Source organism: Falco punctatus (genome assembly GCF_963210335.1).
Source record: "Falco punctatus genome assembly, chromosome: 18".
In the NCBI taxonomy this organism is placed as follows: domain Eukaryota; kingdom Metazoa; phylum Chordata; class Aves; order Falconiformes; family Falconidae; genus Falco; species Falco punctatus.
The window spans coordinates 4,291,515-4,311,724 of NC_137598.1; the positions used below are offsets into that span (position 1 = coordinate 4,291,515).

Below are 20,210 nucleotides of genomic sequence, written 5' to 3' on the forward strand. Positions count from 1 at the left end.
AGGATTGGGCCCTGGGGTCCAGGTCATCCAGCAGCTGGGCACAGCGCCCCGGCACTGCTGGACGCCCAGTAGCAATGCCCAAACCAGTCTCCACGTGCTGGGGCTGGTGAGATGCTGCGGGTCCCCTCCGGCTGCTCCCCTTTCCGCCCTGCCACCGTCCATTTTAATTTAGGACCTTGGGGTTAGAAAAACTAAATAAATGCCAAGAGAGAGGCTTTTCTGATTAAATTACAGCTGGCCAGTGCTGGAGATCAATTTCAATTTCTCCCCCCCCCTTTTTTTTTTTTTTTTTTGGAGGGGGGATGCACCGGGGGACGTCACAGAAGGCGGGGCGGGGGGGGATGGGGGGAAAGAAAATCAGACTTGCTAATTCCCCAGCTGTAATTATAGCTAAAGAGAAACGATGCTGCGTGAGGTCCCTGGTGTGCAAAGAGTAATTTTGTGAGGCCTCTAGGAAATTTGGAAGGAAAGGGGCTGCTCCCCCCCCCCTCCTCCCCCCCCCACCCCCCCCCAGTAATTGTATTTCTGGTGCCGCAGATGGTGCTGGCTCCGGATCCTGGCTATAAAGAAGATGGATCGCGGCGCGTGGAGGGAGGCGAGGTGACGGCATCGCTCTCTCGCCTTCATGATGAGCATTATCCATCAGGCCCTTTACAAGGCAGCGGGAGCCGGGACAATAAGGAATTGCCCAGCAGGTAAAGGCCACCACATCCAGTGGCCACTAGCCCCAGCCAGTGGCCCTGCATCCACCTGTTTTTATTTATTTTTTTTTTTCCCCAGCCCATTTTTCCCTGTTGGCATCGCATCCTTCAGCCTATCTCCGTAAAACCAGCTTTTCACCAGGAGCCCAGGTCCAGCTAAGGGTGATGTAGCACCGTGGTGGCTGCACGGTCACACGTGTCTCTGTGCAGGATTTGCCTGATATTCAGGATAATTCTTGGAAAATATCTTGGAAAAGCTGTTAGGTGCAGGCTGAGGAAGAGCCTGGCCATCAGGGCTGCAAAGAAAAGCCTGGAAATGAGCCCAAGGACAGCAGTGGAGCTCCCATGGGCTGGTGGTGACCGTGAACGAAGGAATTGATTTTTTTTTTGTTTTGTTTTTTTTTTTTGTTTAATGCTTGTGGCAGGGAAAACGGCTGTGACACTTGCAGGTATTTCCCCATCGTTATAAAACAGTTTCTGGAGCAGCTGCCTGGGTATCTCCCAGCACCGCAGGCGTGCACAGCCATGCTCCCACACCCGTCCTCTTCCTCCAAACGCTCACCAAGGGTTTTCCAACGGCTCCGTGCGATCCGCAGCCGAGGGAAAAACAGCTCCTGGGGCTGAAAAAAAATAAAAAAAACCACCTCATTTTTTCCCCCCCACCTCCAGGATGCTTAGCCCAGCCACACCAGGGTCTCTTTTGGGTACCTAAACTGTCCTGGAGTGGCCATGGGGAGGTAAAAGAGGCGCCGCATGCCAGGCTCTGTAAATAAAATCCCAAGTCATCTGATCAAGCAGGCAATAAATAGAAACAGGAGAGTGAAGTGATGGGAGCCGCATCCAGCCAGAGCGTCACCGCACGGATGGGATGGGTGGGATGCCCCGAGCTTGGGGAAGGGATGGGGATGAAGCTGGGTTTGGTGATTTACAAGATGTGACAAGAGCAGCTGAAAATGATGGATAGGAGGTGGGTAACGTCGCTGCCCAGCTGGGCTCCGCTGGTGTTACTGGAGGGGAGAGGACGTCCCCAGCTATTTATCATGTTTCCCCAGGCCCCTGTATGACTGTGAACACCCAGTGTCCAGCACCCGGTGGGGGGGGTTAACCCTTTCCGAGGATGCCTGGGGGGTAAAACTCCGTTGCGCGTATCCTGGAGGATGTGGTTTTGCTCTGGTTCTCTGGTTTTGCCCCCAAAACACCCACAGATGGGTGGGATGCTGCTGCTCCGGACAAAGCAGGCAGGGGCTGGGAGGGCTGGATCCGAGATGGAAAACACAGGTTTTTCTCTTTTTCCAGGTTTTTTGGGGTCTTGGGGTGCTGCGGGGGGAGCACCAGCCAGCAGGGAGGGGTGCACAGGGTGGGCAGGCTGAGATCGGCAGCTCATCACAGGAGTGAGGATGATGAGCCCCAGCATCGCCTGTGTGGGGAGGGGAGGTAACGGGGGGGGGGTGGGGGGTGGGGGCAGCAAACTGTGACCGGCAGCTGGAGCCCGAGGGACCCTCCCAGCCCCCCGGCATTGCCGCTCCCTCCTGCAGCTCCTCGGCCAGCGCCGCCTTATTAGATTTGGCAAAATATTACGGGAGTGTTTGGAAGGTTAATTAACACAAGGCACTGCAGCATGGGAAGCGGTGGCACCGGTGGGTTAGCGCTCGGCCAGCCGAGTTCAGGCTGTCGCCCTGAAATAAAACCTGCCCCGGTACGGCGCGCCCAGGACCACCCGGTGCCTTTGCACAACCTCCTTTGTGCAGGATTTGACCTGGCACCGTCCAGTCCTTCGATGGTTCACTGAGGTGTCAGAGCATCCTCAGAGCATCCTTAGAACATCCTCAGAGCATCCTCAGAGCATCCCTGGTGTGATGCTGCCCGGTTATCCCAGCCCTATAGGTACCAGGTATATAGGGGATGTGCTTCATCAGTGGGGAAACTGAGGGATGGAGCTGTGAGGGGAGCTCAGCAGCAAGAAGCCACCTCATCACCCTGCCCGGGTGCTGCTTCTCATCCCCTGTGAGCCCCGAGGCGCGGATAAACCCAGAAACAGCTCGGAACGATGCTCTGTGGGCAGGGCAATGGTTTATCCCTTCCACATAAACTGCATTTAGAGGGAAATCCTGTGCCTGGCAGCTTGGCAGGGGCTTCAGCATCACCGCGCTGGAGCCGGTGGGAGACACTGGATGCCATTCCCAAGGTGAGGATGGAGAAACTGGGGTGGCAAACCAAGCCGGACTGGGGACACCACATCACCAAGGCTATTTAACCCCTCGGGGTCCCTGCAAGCCCCGCGTGTCGGGGTGCAGCCGCACAGCCGGTAACCCGACGCTCCCATTCCTGTCGTGTTTTACAGGGCCGGGCATGTGGTTATATTTTGTTTTGCCAACCTTTGCTTTTCCCAAAGGAGGGAATGAAAGGGCCAGTGTGCCGCCAATTTATTGTGCCTCCCGAGAGCCCCATGGCTGCCGAAAAAGCAGATGCCTTCTGCTTAATATGGCCTGTTGCTATGTAAACCTCCTTCCTGCTTTGATGTCCCCTATAAATACTCCATGTGTTTCCAATAAACTGGCATTTTTATCACTGGAGCTGTTAAAGGCAGATCTGTGTCAGATTTGTCCCTGGGCTCGGCTGGGGGGTAACGTCCCTGCCCTTGTAAAGGGGCTCATTGTATCTGGGAACGGGGGTGAGAGGGGACGCGGCTGCCACAGCGATGGCACCTCTCCCTGGTCCGGCGTGATGCTCCCCAGGGAATGGGGTGATGCTCCCCAGGGAACGTGATGCTGCCTGTGTGCTGGTCCCACATCAGGTGGGGCTGAACACTGGGCTGGGACCACCACGACCCTGGGGACCCCCAGCTGCCTGACCGCGGCTCCTCCTCGCAGCCTGGCCTCTCCAGAAGTGCTTCTCATCCACGTTCAAGTGCCTCTCGCAGGGATGCGGGAAGCCTGGGCTCCTTGGGGGTGAGATCGGGCATCTCTCTCTTTTTTTTTTTTTTTAATTATTTTTTCCCTCCCAGCCCCTAATTTTGTAGCTGAAATGATGTGATGGCCAAAGGTTGTGCAGGGAATGCAACCCAGAGTCCTTCCATGAGGAGCAGCCCAGAAGCAAGGACCTCCCTTCTTCTGATAGCATCTTGCTGGGATGTTAGGATGAGACCCACCTCACCTGCTCACAAACACGCTCTTCATCTCCCTGGGGTTCCCCCCTGCCCTTTCACTAATATAAATCTCTCCGATTATCGTTGTCACCCAAGGATGGAGCATAAACCTCCCCTGGCTCAGGGCATCTCCTCCATCACGTCCACAGGTCTGGTCCCCGGCCCCTGCGGTGGCTGCTGCTGCTGGTGATGCTGGCAGCACACAAAGCTTCGGGGTGCTCAGCCCTGGCGGGGGGTCCCTGGGGGAGTTGGGTTGTGGTTGAAGCATCAGCCCCACTCCTCTCTGCAGGAGGAGGTGGCCTGTGGTGTCTGAGGAGGGGTAAGTCCCCATGTCCTGGGATGTCTGGGGACAAGGTCCGAGCGTGTGCTGATGCCTTAACAAGGATGCTTGGGTGACAGAGCTGAGACGGATGCGTGCAGCGTTTCAGAAGGGGGTCCAGGCAGGGTTACTGGGGGTCTGGGTCTGCCCAAAAGCTCCGTGTGTTGGCTGTGAACATCACCACGCGCCGCATCCCTGGGCAAAATCCTCCCCAGGAGACCACGGTGGGGCAGGTGGCTCCGTTTTAAACCTTTCCAGCCTTGGATGCTCCAGCAGGGATGGGGTTCGTGCTGTGGCTGCCTGCGGGATGGCAGCTCCATCTCATGCCCCCACAGCTGCTACCTCCTCCTCCTCCTCCTCCTCCTCCTCCTCCTCCTCCTCCTCCTGCCACCCCATCCTCCCCCGGGGGCTTCTGCCCCTTCCACTGCCCGGAGGCGAAGGTCTGGTTGTGCTCCCGCATCTCCAGCATCCCCACCCCGATGCCACACGGCACATAGATGGCCCCTGGGGGGGGGACCACCCTCTGGGCACGACCAGCACGAAACTGAGCTCCCCATCAATGTCCAGCGGCCACTGGGCTACCAGCCACGGGGTTGGGCAACCGACATCCCTGCTCTGTTGGGAAACAGGGGGAGAGGGTGTTGTGGGGGGTTTTTCAATCCCTGTTTTGGCCTGAAATGTGGTGTCAGAAGCCCGGCTGATATATGCTGCAAAAAAAGGGGTCGGCAGCGCCGGTATTCTTTATTTTGACAGGGCAATGAAAGTGTTATGTAGTCGTGACGCCTCCCTGCTGCTCCACCCCCCTTGGCCTTTATCAACCTGAAAGAGCCCAGGACCCTATTTATAACCTAACCTGAATTGGGCGATGGATGGGGAAGGGGCCACAAAGAGCAGTGATTTATGAACGCGGAAAAAACAATGCAGACCCTCCGCGCTCTCCCCCGACCAGAGGGGAGACCCCTTCACCCAGCCCCAGCCCCGCGGGGAAGAATCTGGGGGGTGGGGGGGGTGGGGTTGAAATGCCCCCAGTTTGGTTTGTACAAGGTGAAAGCAGCTCCTGTGGGTGGGTTTGGGTTTGGGATGGGAAGGCTGAGCTTCTCGGGCACCTGATCCCTGCCCGGGCACCTGGTCCCTGCCCAGGTACCTGATCCCTGCCCAGATATCTGATCCTTGCCTGGGCACCTGATCCCTGCCCAGGTATCTGATCCTTGCCTGGACACCTGATCCCTACCCGGGCACCTGATCCCTGCCTGGGTACCTGTTCCCTTCCCGGGCACCTGAACCTTGCCTGAGCATCTGGTCCCTGCCCGGGCACCTGATCCCTGCCCGGGGTACTTGATTACTGCCCGGGCACCTGATCCCTGCCCAGTCACCTGATCTCTGCCCGGGCGCCTGATCCCTGCCCGGGCACCTGATCTCTGCCCGGGCACCTGATCCCTGTGCTGGCACCTGATCCCTGCCCAGGTACTTGATCCCTGCTCGGGTACCTGATCCCTGCCCAGGCACTATGGATGCTATATGGACCGAGCGATCTGCCCTGTCCCGTTGGGGTTTGCTGCCTTCATGGGTGGGTTGTGTTGAACATCCCCAGGGTGCTTGTACTCCAGGTTGCCTCTTCTGCAACGCTCCTCACCTCGAGATGCCCACAAGCATCTTTCTAATATTATTTAATAGGTTTTAAATGAATTACTTCGATAAAAAGCGCTTTCTGCTCGCGCCTCGGGAGCGCTGACAGATTGCAAAGCCCCTTGTTACGGCGTGGGGGGGCAAGGGGAGGGATGACAGCGAAGCTTCTCTCCAAGGTCAAACCCCTGCCATTCTTCACCCTCGCCTTCCTAATAACGCTGTCAGGGAGCGCCGGCATCGGCAGCTCCAGGATCCAAGGAAAATTCCGGTCAAGCTCGGCTCCACGCGCGGGCACACGTGGACATCCCCGGCAGGGTCTCGGGGATGGGCATGGGGATAGGGATGGGAACAGGTTTGGAGTGCCTGGGTGCCTCCCTGGCCCTCGTTACATGCCTAATACCCACCATCCTCAGTGGCAATTAAGCTTTGCTTGCTTTCTTAATGAATTAATTAATTAAGCTTTGCTTTTTAAGCCTGTGAGCAGCTTGAAGGAAAGCGTTAGGGCTGTCCCTCTCTGTGCTGGGTTTCTGGGGGTTCCCTGTGCCTTTTGCATCCCAGCGCTCTGCTCTCATTCCCATTTTCCCCCTTTTTTCCGGAGAGAAACGATGGAGCAGCCAGGGCAGGGGTGGTGCTGCTGGTGCCACCGATGGGCCTCTTGCCCCTTGTACGTATATCAGGTTATTGCTGATGACATCTGAATTCGGCGTTTGGAATATCTCCCTTCTGAGTCGTGACACGTTGATGGTTGAAGCAACCCAGCAGGGTTTTGACTTTCCCTGCCTAATTACTGCCAGATTGCTCAGCCCCGTCCCCATGCTCCCTGGGGACGTGGTTGCACACGTGGGGAGCTGGGCAGGGGCAGGGTGGGCTGCCCAGGATCTCCTGAGCTTGGGAAAACTCATCCTCATCCCACCTCCACTGCAGCCAGGCTCGGCTAGGAAAGCTGCGGCACCAGAATTTGCTTCTTAGCAATTTCCAGGGCAAAAATATTCTGGAAGTTGAGGCGAGCAGCACAAAGCGTTTGGTGAAGGATGCTCTGCCCGCTGGTGGAGATTCCCTCCCCACCTCTGCATCCTCAGCTGGGGGTGATGTGCTGGGTACCACCATCCGCTGGTGTCAGGCCGTCAGCTCCCTGCTCCCGGCACAACCCCCATGCTACGGTTTCACGCCAAAGAGCTTAACGAGGGTGTTTCTTCTATCTTAACTAATTTATTCTCGTATACATCGAGGTCAGCCAGGGTGCAGGGTGCTGCAAGCAGAGTGAGAAAAGCTCTTGACAACGGAGATCTTGCTCTGCTTTCCATCAAGTGTCAGCCCCTCGGCCATCAGCGTTTCCCTTTGGTGTCAGAGCCGAGCCGCCGGCCAGGGATGCGGCACTGGGGGATTCACCGGGGGATGATGCCAGGGACCGGTGCTGCCTGTGTTACGGTGAGGTTTGGTCTTACCCGTGCCAGCAGCCAGGGCAGGACACGGCTCTGCATGCCCGTCTGATGCCACGGCCGCTGGAGGTGCCGGCCGCTGGGCTGTGCTGAGCCGTGGCGCTGGCAGGACTGCCCAGGGCTGGGGGGGAAAAGAATAATAAAAAAAATTTTGAGGAGGTAGCTGCTTGCAGAGGCTTGTTGTGGGAAAGCAGATCCAGGTGCTGCACCTCAACCAAGCATGAAAAATAGCAGAGGGGAAGGGGTGTGGGGAAGGGAGAGGGCTGCCGCCGTTGCCCAGCTTTTACCGTGCAAGGGGAGACCCCGGAAGCTCATCTGGTGTCCCCAGACCTTGGGGAAAGAAGGAGTCAAACCAGCTGGAGAGGTGGGATGTGGCTGGATGGACCCTGGGGATGTGAGGAAGCGATGGAGCTGCTGGGACACGGGGGCTCTGTGCCAGCGGAGCTGCCCCGGCACGTTCCTCCCTCCCGCTTCGTTTGAACAGGCTTTTGACCCCACTCGCCCTCCTTGCCCTGCGGAGGGAGGAGAGGTTTGGGGTCCTGCATCTGCCTGCTGAGATCCACCCGCTCGGGATCCTTCAGCTCGGAGCAGACCTGCGGCTCGTCCTCCCTCTGAGCCCTTCGGTTCGAGGAGTTGGGATGAAACTGGATGGGAAACGCCGTTGTCCTGGGTGTTGGACCAGCCATCGCCTTCTCAACCTTCTTCTGCTTCCACCACAGCCTCAGCCCAGAATAAAAGCTTTGCCTCGACGGGTTCCTGAGCAAGAAGGACCAAATCTGGACTTGCATAAGCCTGGAATTAGTCATACAATTGGTGCTTTGCCCTGAATTCAAGTAACATCGCTACCAGTATAAATCCCCCCTAGACCCATGGCTTGCTTCTTCCAAACCCAAACCAAATCCAATGCCCAGAGCTGTAGAATCTTCAGATTTAGGACTTTTTTTCTTCAAAATACTGTTCTTCTTTCCTCAGTTCCTGGAGGTCGGTAGGCACATCCACGATGTGTTTGAAGTCCTGCTAACTAACCAAAAAAAGTCAAGAGGTTCCTCAACGGAGATGTTCAAAACGTCTGTAACAACGCCTGCTGGGAGTTCATGTTTCATTGCGCGTTGATTTATCATCCCTTGAGTTAATTATTGACCTTAGCTTTGCCTTGGTCAATATTTACCTCCCCAGGTCAATAAATCTTGACGTTCACCTCAACAGAAGTCAATATCTCCTTAGTGTTTATCTATTCCTTCTGTTGCTAATTTTGCTGAAAGCTTTTATTTATTCTTATAAAGCGTGCTGGCTCGGCGCAAGGTCCGCATGGAGAGGAGGAACTTTTGTTTATCCTCTACGGCCAAAGCCCTGGCTGCTCTCCCATGGCTCACGTGGGACATCACGGACACAAACCATGGGTGGCATCACTCCAGATGAGGCAGGACACTGCTTGCTTTCATCCAGCTGGTGAGATCCGGCCAATTTTCAGTCATTTTGGAATGTTTTTTCCTGATGGAGCTGATGGTTTGTTTGACCACAGCTTGGCTGCTGAGAAGACCATGGGATCTAACCGGCCAGGCTTGGAGCTGGCCGAGTATTGGGGCAGGAGGAAGAAGAATCCCAGCTTCTTCTCGAGTATTTGTGGAAAGATAGAGCAGTTCTTGAGGATTTCATCCCTGCTTTGCTGCTCGGTCCCTGAGTTTCGCAGGCAGCTCGTGGGGGCCGTTGTCACGACCCCACTTTCATGGAGGAGATGCGGCTGTGGTAGGGATGGATGAGGGAGTTGGGATTTTGAAGATGCTGTTTCTGTGGTCTGAGTAATCCTCTCCTCCGAGTACAGCAGTGCTGGGGTCTAAATCGTTCCCCACCCCCGCGGAGGCAGGAGCACCCCATGGTGTCCTCAGCCTTGGCCACTGTGGGGGTCTGGGGGTCCTCCCAGGCGATGCCTCTGGCCTGAGAGCCTGCCCTTCCCTTCTTTCCATTAAATGGAATTAGATTAATTGCTGACGCATCTCTATGCCCCTCTCTCCTCTCCTTTTGATTACCCCGTGACAAAGATTAATTGGACTTGCTGCGGGAGGGTGCGAGAAGCACTTTTGGTGGGGGTGTGAGTGGGTGACTTACGGTGCCAGGAGCCTGAACGTCTCCTGTGTGCTCCAGCTGTGCCGTGGCCAAGGGTCCTGGCCACCGTCGGCAGAAAAGCCCAGAAACCCATGGAGGCACAGAACATGAATCCCTAACTCTTGGAGATCCTTCTGGACACCGACACGGTGGGGGTACAGAAGGATCTCCAGGTGATGCTCATCGGTGGCAGTGCTGGCTCTTTGGTTCGGAAGCAAACCCACCTCTTCATCAGCTTTTGCACCCATTTTCTGCCATCTCAACCCAAATCCCAGCCCTTTTTTTTAGCCAGCTGGAGTACCGAGGAGGACCCTGGCTGGGATGGGATTTCTGTGTCTTCACTAGCGCCGGGGGTGGGAGTTGGGGTCTTCCCCCCCTTGAGGGCTGGTGGTGGAGCACATTGGTGGGGGTGGCTGCTGCCTCCCAGCAGCGTCAGGCTGAGGACCACGCGGTGGCAGGGGTTCTCCTCTCTTCTCCCTGATGCCATCGACAGGGTCCGGGCTCCTGGGGCTGGTGGGAGCTCTGGTAAAGGCTGGATTCTGTAGCTTTGGGTACGGCCAGAGATTTGGGTTTACAATCGGTCAACTTGGGAATAAATCTCTGCTCCTTGCCTCTTGGTGCACGCCCCTTGCCCACCAGGACCCAGCACCCCACCCCCCCTCCCCATAATCCCTAATCTCTCTCCCCCTGCGAGGAGAAGAGGGGAATAACCTCCATCTCTATGCTCCTGCCTCGAACTTTTAATATTTTAATTGAGTGAATTGACCTGGAGTAGTCTATTGAACTCTGCCTGACCTTTTAAATAACAGGTCAAGGATTTAGCTTTGCAGCGCTGACCTCTTCCCTTATCTGCTAATACTGCTCCTCTCTCAATTAGCTGCCGTCCCCCCGACCCGGTGAAGTTAGGGACCACTTTGCAGGCATCCGTGGGGCTTCCTCCACACCCAAGGATGCTCACCTCCGTGGCTCTGAAACGGAGATCATAGCTGCTCCCTTGAGGTTTGCTGTCACTGTCCTACAGCATCCTTCCTCAGGGACAGGCCTCCAGGCAGGGATGTCCACCTGGGCACCAGCACCCAAAAAAACCATCCTCCTTGTCTTTTATAGGTGGGGGGAGCTGAGGCGTGGCAGGGGGTGACGCGAAGATGAAGCTGCTGTGAAGGTCCTGTTGCAGCTCCAGCCTCCTCAACCACATCGAAGGAGACTTCCAGGGCATTTTCCTCATTTCCCTGGATGTTGAAGGGCACCAGGAGGAACAGCTTGAGATCCCACCTGCCCTGGTGAACCAAAGGGAGGTGACCCCTCTGGACCAGCTCGAGCTGCTGCTGTGATCCAGCCAGAAGGTCCTTCCCAAGGGCCACAGTGGGAAACTCTTGCTAGGAGACTTGTGTCATGCTGAGGGTCATAAAAGAGATTTTTTTGGCCTTGCAAGAAGACCTGAGACATGGGACCTTCCATGATCACATCAGCTCCAGCAAGAGGTCCCGTGTCACGAGCTAAACAAGCCTCTGCAGGTCCTTCATGCTCTGCACTCCGGGCCAGCTCTCTCCTGCAGCCAGAAGATGGGATCATGTCCAGATGAACCACCAAGGGGTTTGGACCCCCCTCTATGGCCCCTTGTCAGAGGTTCCTCAGGTAGTGGCCGGCCGTGACCGTGCCACCCTCTCCCACCCAACCCAGCTGCCCCGTCCATCGGCTCGGCGAGGTGGCCGCTACCTTCAGCAGGAGCATCGTTTAACTTTTACGGGGATGTGAGGGGACCAGGCGACAAACGCAGAGATTTGTAAACCCATAAAACTCCGCCGGGTCCAATTTTATCTCGTCGAGAGCCCAGTTTGGAGAGCAGCCCTGGGTTACCCAGCCCTGTTAAATTAGCACTGGGCTCTGCATTCCAGAGTATAAATATCTGCCATTGTAGTGCTGAGGAATGCAAGCGTGTTGGAGTCTAAAATTAAAGAGCTGGGACGAAAGCATCTCGGGTTACCAGAAACAAGACTCCATTGTGCTCCCGTTGGGGCTTCGCCTTGGTGCAGGGAAGCGGGCTGTGAATGTTTAGAAACCGCCTGGGTTAAACACAAGGGGCAAACTAGCCTTTAATGACAAAAATTTTGATATATATCTGAAGCAAAACCCCCCTTGACCGATGCTCTGGAGGGCAGGGTGCCCGCCGGGTGCTGGGTACCACGTGCGGAGGATGCTCTGGGGTTTTGCAATGTTTTCCGTTTTTGGTTTTTTTTTTTTTTTTATCATCTGCGTGGGATGCTCTGGTGTCCCGTCCTCTTCTGCCTCCCAGCTCCACATCTGTAAGCACATGCCTCAATTCAACTCCTCTGAGGCTCGGGTCAGTGTTAGCTCCCACCCCATGAGGAACGTGGTGCAAGACCCCATCCCCGTGCTTGGCCCCATCCACGTCCACCCTTAAACGCAGCCGTTGCTCATGTCGCTCCGCTCTGTTTAACACGTGGAGCCAGAGATGCTCGGCTGATGTTTACCAGCAATGAGGCCACTTGCTCAGAGGAATTTCTGGCCCCTGGAAAAAAAAAACTGGTGCAGGGGAAATGAGTGTCTTTTTTTTTTTTTTTTTTTTTAAATGATACGCTATATTCTGCAAAGGAGTGGAAAATGGGTCGGGGCTGGGGGGGATCGTGCTGAGGTTGCACGGGGGGGATGCGCTGGTTGTTGTTTGACCTCCTGGGGAACCAAATCCTTCAGGGAAAAACTCCCCCCTGTTTCTCACTTCAGATGCAAGCATCTCCTTGGCTGAAAATAAGACACAGGGTTAGAAAGAAGAATTGAGTCAGATGGATGAAATGAGCAGAAAAAGTACGATTTACTTGGTTTTTGCTCTTTTGCTCCACTCGGTGAGGATGCAGCTCTTCACCAGGGGCTTTGATTCTGAGTGTTCAGCTTTTGGCATCTTGCTTTTGCTCTCCCAGCTCCAAGCACCAGGTGCTGGTCCAGCTGCAGCCGCGGGACATGCAGCCCACTGGGATGTTTGAGGTGACCTGGGGATGCTGGAGGTGGCCTGGGGATGCTCGAGGTGACCTGGGGATGCTCAAGGTGACCTGGGGATGCTCGAGGTGGCCTGGGGATGCTCAAGGTCACTTGGGACACAGGAAGCTGCAGGGAGAGCCACCATCTCCCTGCCTTCGCTGAGGCTTTCATGCCACATCTTGCCCTGAGCCCCCCCCAGCAGCGTGGATGGGGGCTGCCGCAGCCTCGGGGATGCTGGATCCCCCTTTGCCAAGGCTCCAGCCGCCTCCTTTTAATCCCAACCCTGCCAGCGTGGGCTTTGATTGCGCTTCCAGCCCCGTATGACGCAGAAAAAACACAGAAACCTCGGTAAATATGGAGCTGTTTCCTGTTGCCGTCGCCGTGTCCCCTGAGCAATCAATTTATGGCCCCTAAAGCTCCTCTAAGTGGATTTAGCCTCTCCAGATAAATCTTTTCCCTTTGTGCCTGCAGAGCGCAGCCCTCGTTTCTGCGGCTGCTGTTGCTCCATGGGGCATTTTGGGGGGCTGGCACCCCACGGCTGGACCCCCATGGGGGGTAGCACCCAGCTGCGGGGTGGTGGCCGCTCGGTTGGGTCCATGCTGGTGGCTGATGCCCAAATCGTTCTCATAGTCATGGGATTTATTTTTTTTTTTCTTTTTTTTTTTAATTCAGGGGACACCTTTGCCCTGGGGTAAGGTCTTGAGTCTGAATTACGATTTTCCTTACACGAACGGACTAAACAAAGAGCTCCTGGAAATCGTCTCCCCGCTCCCCTCTGCCTTGCAACAGAGATAAGCCCACGAGGACCCTCCTTGGGATGGAGTGGGATCCTCGAGCAGCTTTATTTATCCCCGGGAGCTGTTTGAAATAAATAAAGCTGCTAAAGGACCCTCTGCCTTCTCCATCTTCCCACGCTTTTGCGTGCAGGGGGTCCCCGTGCTGGGGGTGATGCTCTGGGGCTCGGGGCTCGCCCGTGGTGCTGCTCCCCTTCGGGGACCACTGCCCTTCTCCATCACAGTGGGGAGCAAAGCAACCAGCCACGGGGAAAGGGAAGGGAACTGAGGCAGTTTCCCCTCTCGCCGGAGAGGAGGAGCCGGCTTTAATTGCAAACGGGAGCAGGGATGCTCGGGATGGGGGACGCGCCCCAGCCGCCAGCAGCGCAGCCCCCGGCTCCAGCCTTCTGCTTGAGCTGGGCTGGAAAAAGCCCTATTAGCTCCATGAATTTTAAGCACAACCAGATGTGGGAGATGAAGCTGTTAAACTCCTTTTGTGCTCTCAGCAGAGGCTAAGGGGGGGGGTGGTCCTGGGCCCCCACTCCTCCCCATGCCCCTTCCACTGTGGTTACTGAAACCAGGGGCTTCGCTTGGGCTGGGGGGGGGGGACGATGCCGCTTCAGCTCTTTCACGTGTGAGGATGCGGGGAGCCTCTCGTTGCTAAAACCAAGCTCAAGGCTCGTGCCACGAGCTCCTTCCCTGTTTCTTCCTTATTTACGAGCATCACCTCCTCCAGAAATTCTGTGCAAGCCCTTGAGAAACGGCAGACCCATTTCCAAGAGGCAAATCGCAATTGCTGGAGGCTGAAGGACTGCTTCACGCGAGGACTCGGCAGAGATGGTCCCTCTTAGGAACTGGCGTGTTTTTTGGTCTTGTCACCGGGAGCAGGTATCCCCGAATCCCGGGAGAGAACACGAGCGGTGAGGATCCAGCAGCCCCACCGCCAATAAATCAGCAGCTCTCTGTAATTTTATGTAACGTTAATAAATCAGACAAATGAAAATAGCTCGAGCCTTGTAAGGCATAAATCAACCTTCCGCTCTGGCACGGTGCTTTAAAATAATTTGTAGATTGATGGTTGTCTGGTTGAATGAGGGAGTTGGGGGCCTGGGAAGATTTTTAATGACCGCTGCGGTGTAATGTCTCCCCGGGCAGAATCCCAGCTCCTCCCCCCCTTCCCAGTTTGCCAGAAGCAGCTGGGAGGGAACTGGGGGATGGCTGAGGTCCGAGCCGGCCGCCCTGGCACCATCTGGGTGCCTCTCACCCCTGGGATGGGTGGCTTTTGTGATGGAGCTGAGGTTCCCCAAGCTCCGGGTGTAAACTCGGTGGGACCAGGTCACCTTCCTGCTGGTTTCAGACTGGCATCACCACCAGCACGGGATCCCTGCCCCATCACGGGGGGGTTTTGGAAGAGGAGGAAGCCACAGATGATGCAGCTTGGCAGAGATGATGCACCGCTGGCCGGAGCACAAGGAACCCACCAGGGCTGGTTCCAACAAACCCACCCCCTCGCCCTTCCCTGCCCCCCCCCCCCCCCCCCCCCCGCCCCATGCAGCCATGCTGGGGACACGGTGGCATCACCATGGTGCCAGCTCTGGCAAAACAAGGACCTGCCTTAGGCGTGGACAGTGTGAGCATCCAAACCAGCAGGAGGAGAATCTGTCTGGGGCTTGTTCCTCTTCTTCTTTTCCATCCTGGTTTGAGTTTCTGGGCGCTGCACCCCCCACCCTGGAGGTCCCTTGGGTTTTGGGGTCGGTGCTGTGGGGGGTCAGGGCTCCTGTGGGTGTCCCCATCCTTACCGCTCACTGATCCTTACCGCTCACTGGTGGGCAACTGGTTAATGCTTCTTGGCCTCAGTTTCCCCATCTGCACGCTGAAAATAATATTCCTCCCTAAGGGCACTGACTCCATTAACTGCTGTTTGCAGTTAGACCTGACCTATACCCAGATTCTGTAACTGGTTATACTGGCACAACTGGTATCCTTCACCCACATTTGCAGGCTTGATACCCACCACCAGACCCAGCTGGATGATACTGGGTGACCTCAAACCAGCCTAAATCCTGCCTGCCTGGGCTCTGACCCCTTTGCAGCTGGTTTTTGCAGACAGGGGGTCGGCACCCACCCCAGGCCCCCCACCCCAGGGTGGGGTGTGCCAGGAGAGGTGGAGCGCAGGGTTTGCATGGCTTTTTGTTGTGGTGCTGCATGTTTTACTGCTTTTGGAGGTGTGAAGAGTTAAGTGCTCAGGCCGGAGGGCGATGGATCAGGGTAATTGCTCTCTGACACGAAGGCAGCAGCGTGTTCCAGCAGGATCAGCTGCTCTGCCTGCGGGTTTGAGTCTTGTGCATGAGGCTTCCAGTGGATCCCCGGCACTCAGGGAATCTGAGAACCCCTGGAAGCGGTGGTGTGCTTCCCCACCATCCCAGCGAGGGATCCCCTTTGCCAGTCTCTCGGGGTCCCCACGGCTTCAGCCGGATCCCAGCCCCAAGGCAGGGGCTGCGGCACCGCAGGGCAACAAAGCGGGGCTGGGATAAAGTCTCCCTGTACCGCTCTCCATCCCCATGTGAGGATTCCCAGGGATGCTGCCAGTGCCGTGAGGCTGGAAGCTGCTGGTCTGCTTGGTTTTAAGAGCTGAAACGAGTTGGTCCCCAAAAGGGAGCAGCGAGGAGGGCCCTGCTCCGGCATCACATCTCCAGCATCTCCCAGCCAAAGAGCATCTCGACCCCATCCCACCACCCAGGGATGCGGCGCCGCGAGCATTTCGGCTCACCCTCTGACGGATCCGTGGCCAGATTTTAAACCCTTTTTAGCAGGAATTTATAGCTCTTCCCATTCCCTAGGGAAGAAGGACACGAAATAATTAGAGACCTCTTCAACGAATGCCTCTGCCTCGGTGCTGGACACTTGGAGTGCCTCAGCCCCGCTCTCGGCACAGCCGCTGCTGAGGGAAGCACCAGCCCAGGCAGGGAGATGTCCCCCCTCCAGGGAGATGTCCCCCCTCCAGGGAGATGTCACCCCTCCGTGAACCGGCAGAAAATATCAGGCATCACATGTCCAAAACCCGCAGCCCTCGGATTATTATATTTTGTTGTTAAACCCTGTGGAATGCCAGCTTCCCTGTGGGAGAAGAGAAACCCCAGTGTTTTTCAGCAGAAGGTGTCAGCACGGATTTTTGCTGATGGTTTCTATTGCTGATCAAACAGAGAAATAATTAACGAATTCGGACTTTTGATGAGGAGTTTATTTTTTAAAGGAATCATGGGGAGTGATTAGTGAAAATAAATTGCATGACCCCGCAGTTCCCATCCAGGCTTTCCTTGGCTAATGAGGTGAGTTTGAACTCTGCAAGCAGGGCTAGAAATCCGGCTTCCCAGTTTAATAAAAGGCAGCTTATACCCAGTGAAACCGGAACCACAGTAAATGTCAGACTCGGTTTAGAGCTTGCCAGGATTAGTATCGTTACTGTTTTCTGGACAGAAGCACCCCGATGCACACAGCTAAAGTCATGGTCCCGCGATGCTGGAAATTCTCAGGATGCTGGAAAATCCCGGTCCTGGCGGACCCGCTGCCGGAGCCTGATGGGTGACGGTGGCCAAATTAATCAAAGTGATTAAGAAAGGTGGATGGTTGGCATCACCTCAGCCGGCGGCCCCTCAGCAGCACCTTCATGGCATCCCGGCTACTGTGAGACAGTACCAGAACAAGCCAAACTTAATCCTGTCGAATATCCAGTTCTGCTTGGCATCTCCCTACCTCTATCCAGCCGGATCAGCAAGCTCCGGCTGGCCGGCCGTGCGTCGCGGCGTGTGCCAGTGCTGGCTCCCAGCCACCTGCCTTTACCCCAGGCATCATCTCCCGGTGGGTTTCGGTGCTCCAAGAAGGCGCTGGTGAAGTGAAGTGCAGTGGTCTCCGCTCCCCCGTGCCCCAAGGTTGCGGTGAGCACCGCAGCATCCCACTGTGCCGCAGGGAGGGGATGCGGGTGAGGTTTGGGGAAGGCGGCGTTTTCCTCCCACCAGCTGCTCCCCAGACCCACGTTGAGCTTCATCGGGTGCCAAACCGGGATGGTGAAGCCCCGGGAGCACTGGGATGGGGAGGCTCAGCCAGGGATGCCCTTGGGTGAGCTGGTCCTGGGCATGGGATGCATGGTGCGGGTCCCGGCATGTCCAGGTGCTCATGCATTTGCAGGTTTTTGGTTTTTTACTGTGATTGCACCCACCAAAAATCCATTCCCGGTGCTGCCATTTGGGCTGCTCCCTCCACTGGTGGATGAAGACAAGGGACTCATCCAGGCACCCCTCCGGGATGCGGCAAGAAGCTGAATTCATTCCTTTTCCCCTTGAATATAGAAAACCCCAGGATGTTCCTCCCGGAGTGCTGGGTTCCTAGGAAAAACCAGTGGTGGGTGCAGCAGTGGGCTGTGCTGAGGGGTGGGGAATGACAGTTTTTAGGCATTTCCCCCCCGATACAAAATTTTGTGGTAGAATTAAAACGGGAACCTCCAGCGCCCCGTGGTTTTCTACCAAAATGGGAAGAGTGGGAAGCCCCTGCTGGGTCACCGAGCAGCTCCGGTGACACATAATCCCTCTCCCAAAGCTAAACTGGAGAAGAACTGAGCTCCCAGTGTTTAACTGCCATGTCCACACACGCTCCCAGCATGGAAAGGGGCTCCCCGTGTGTTCAGTAACAAAAAGCACAACGGTGCATTGTTACAGCTGGGGGGGGGGGGGGGGGGGGGGAGAGAAAAATAGGAGATTTTTTTTTTTTTGGTTTGCATGTAAATAAACTGCCCGAAGAGAATTCCAGGTGGGAGCAAAACGGGCTCGTGGATGGGGAGATGCTTGGGATTGGAAGCGGGAAAGGACAGACATGCTGCCGGAATTCGTCTCCGTGGGAGAACCCCAATTAGTGAAATCGCATCAAATCGCTCAGGCTAAGACAAGGCCCTTTCTAGAACCGTCCCTGCAAATATCCCGCTTTGTGCCCCAAGCCAGCAGTGTCTGGAAGCGTTCCCATGGGGCGAGCATGACTGCCATGGGAAGATGGGATGTGTGTCCCCCCCCCCCGCCTTTCCCTCCCCCATCCCACCCTCTCCCCACACTCGCCCCCAGCAGGGCTGCCCGGCTCTAAGCTTAAAATCTGATGAATTTGTCTTTTCCAGGTTTTTCTCAGGCCAGCTGGAGAAGCGTTATTCCCGTGCCTGCCTGGCTTGCAACTGGGGTAAACCAAACAGCGCACCCACTCTGCCCCGGCGTTTGGGTGCTGAGCGGGATCCAGTTGGGTGCAGGGAGAGGCTGCTGACATCTGCCCAAGGACGGGCGACGCTCGCCTGCTCCCGAAAAGAAAAATGTGTCATAATCCCTGTGGGAGATGACACAACATTCATGCGAGGGAAATAACGCCGTAATGTGATTACAGCGGGGAAGAGCCTGAGCTGGTTAAATAAAATGAAGTGGGGGGTTCGGGGAGCAAAGGCGAGGTGGCTGCGGGGTGTCCCTGGGGCAAAGCCACCCCTAGAAGGTGAATTTGAGGGTCTGGAGAAGGGGGCACATCTCCCTGTGCCCCAATCCGGTTGGTCCTGGGCTGAGCAAAGACTCTGTGGGTCCGGCGAGTTTTCGGTGGGGTGGTTAATGGCTTAATAAATGAGTTGCCCTGTGGCTACCTCCCACGGACACGGAATCCTTGGGGCAACTGTTTTATTTTTGCACGGGAAACTAATAGTAGGAAAGTATTCCAGGTATTTGGGATTCCTCCGAGCAAGAGGTTCAGCAGCTGAGGAGGCAGGCCCCTGGGGTGCGGGCAGGGCCGGAGAGCAGGGGTGCAGGGGTCAGGGTGCTGGGGAGGTGGGGATCAAGGTGCTGGGGAGGTGGGGGACAGGGTGCAGCGATGTTGGAGGCTGCTGTAGAGGGGGGCAGGGGGACGGGGGTGCTGTGATGCTGGGCTACCAGGATGCCAGGTGCTGGAGCGCACGGGTGCTGGGACGTTGGGGTGCACGGGTGCTGGGACGTTGGGGTGCACGGGTGCTGGGACGTTGGGGTGCAGAAGGATGAAATGCGTGGGAGCTGGATGCATGTGTGCTGGGATGCCGGGGTGCAGGGGGTCAGGGTGCATGTGCAGGGGTCAGGGTGTGTGGGCACTGGGATGCAGGAGGGCAAGGGGTGCATGGGTGCTGGGATGCTGGGGTGCAGGGGCGCAGGGTGCATGGGTGCTGGGATGCTGGGGTGCAGGGTGCATGGGTGCTGGGATGCCGGGGTGCAGGGTGCATGGGTGCTGGGGTGCAGGGGCGCAGGGTGCGTGGGTGCTGGGATGCTGGGGGGTCGGGGTGCATGTGTGCTGGGCTGTGGGGTGCAGGGTGCGTGGGTGCTGGGATGCTGGGGGGTCGGGGTGCATGTGTGCTGGGCTGTGGGGTGCAGGGGTTCAGGGTGTGTGGGTACTGGGATGCTGGGGCGCAGGGTGCATTGGGTTGCTGGGCTGCTGGGGGGTCAGGGTGCATGGGTGTTGGGCTGTGGGGGGGTCAGAGTGCATGGGCCCTGGCCTGCGGGGGGGTCAGGGGTCAGAGTGCGTGGGTGCTGGGATGCTGGGGTGCAGGGGGTCAGGGTGCATGGGTGCTGGGCTTCTGGGGGGTCAGGGTGCTGGGCTGTAGGGGTGCAGGGGTCAGGGTGCTGGGATGCTGGGGTGCAGGGGGTCAGGGTGCTGGGCTGTGGGGGTGCAGGGGGTCAGGGTGCTGGGATGCTGGGGTGCAGGGGGTCAGGGTGCTGGGCTGTGGGGGTGCAGGGGGTCAGGGTGCTGGGATGCCGGGGTGCAGGGGTCAGGGTGCTGGGATGCTGGGGTGCAGGGGGTCAGGGTGCTGGGATGCTGGGGTGCAGGGGGTCAGGGTGCATGGGTACTGGGATGCTGGGGTGCAGGGGGTCAGGGTGCTGGGATGCTGGGGTGCAGGGGTCAGGGTGCATGGGTACTGGGATGCTGGGGTGCAGGGGGTCAGGGTGCATGGGTACTGGGATGCTGGGGTGCAGGGGGTCAGGGTGCATGGGTACTGGGATGCTGGGGTGCAGGGGTCAGGGTGCATGGGTACTGGGATGCTGGGGTGCAGGGGGTCAGGGTGCATGGGTACTG

At 56.9% G+C, this 20,210-nt stretch overlaps 1 long non-coding RNA gene across 1 annotated transcript; it reads right to left on the bottom strand.

The window, feature by feature from the left end:
• Positions 1 to 1,080: 1,080 nt before the first annotated feature.
• LOC308055118 lies at positions 1,081 to 14,503 on the bottom strand. The gene is made up of 2 exons (XR_013924340.1): positions 5,520 to 14,503; positions 1,081 to 5,480 (listed from the first exon to the last, which is right to left on the bottom strand). It is a non-coding gene; the product is annotated as an uncharacterized lncRNA (long non-coding RNA).
• Positions 14,504 to 20,210: the final 5,707 nt, after the last annotated feature.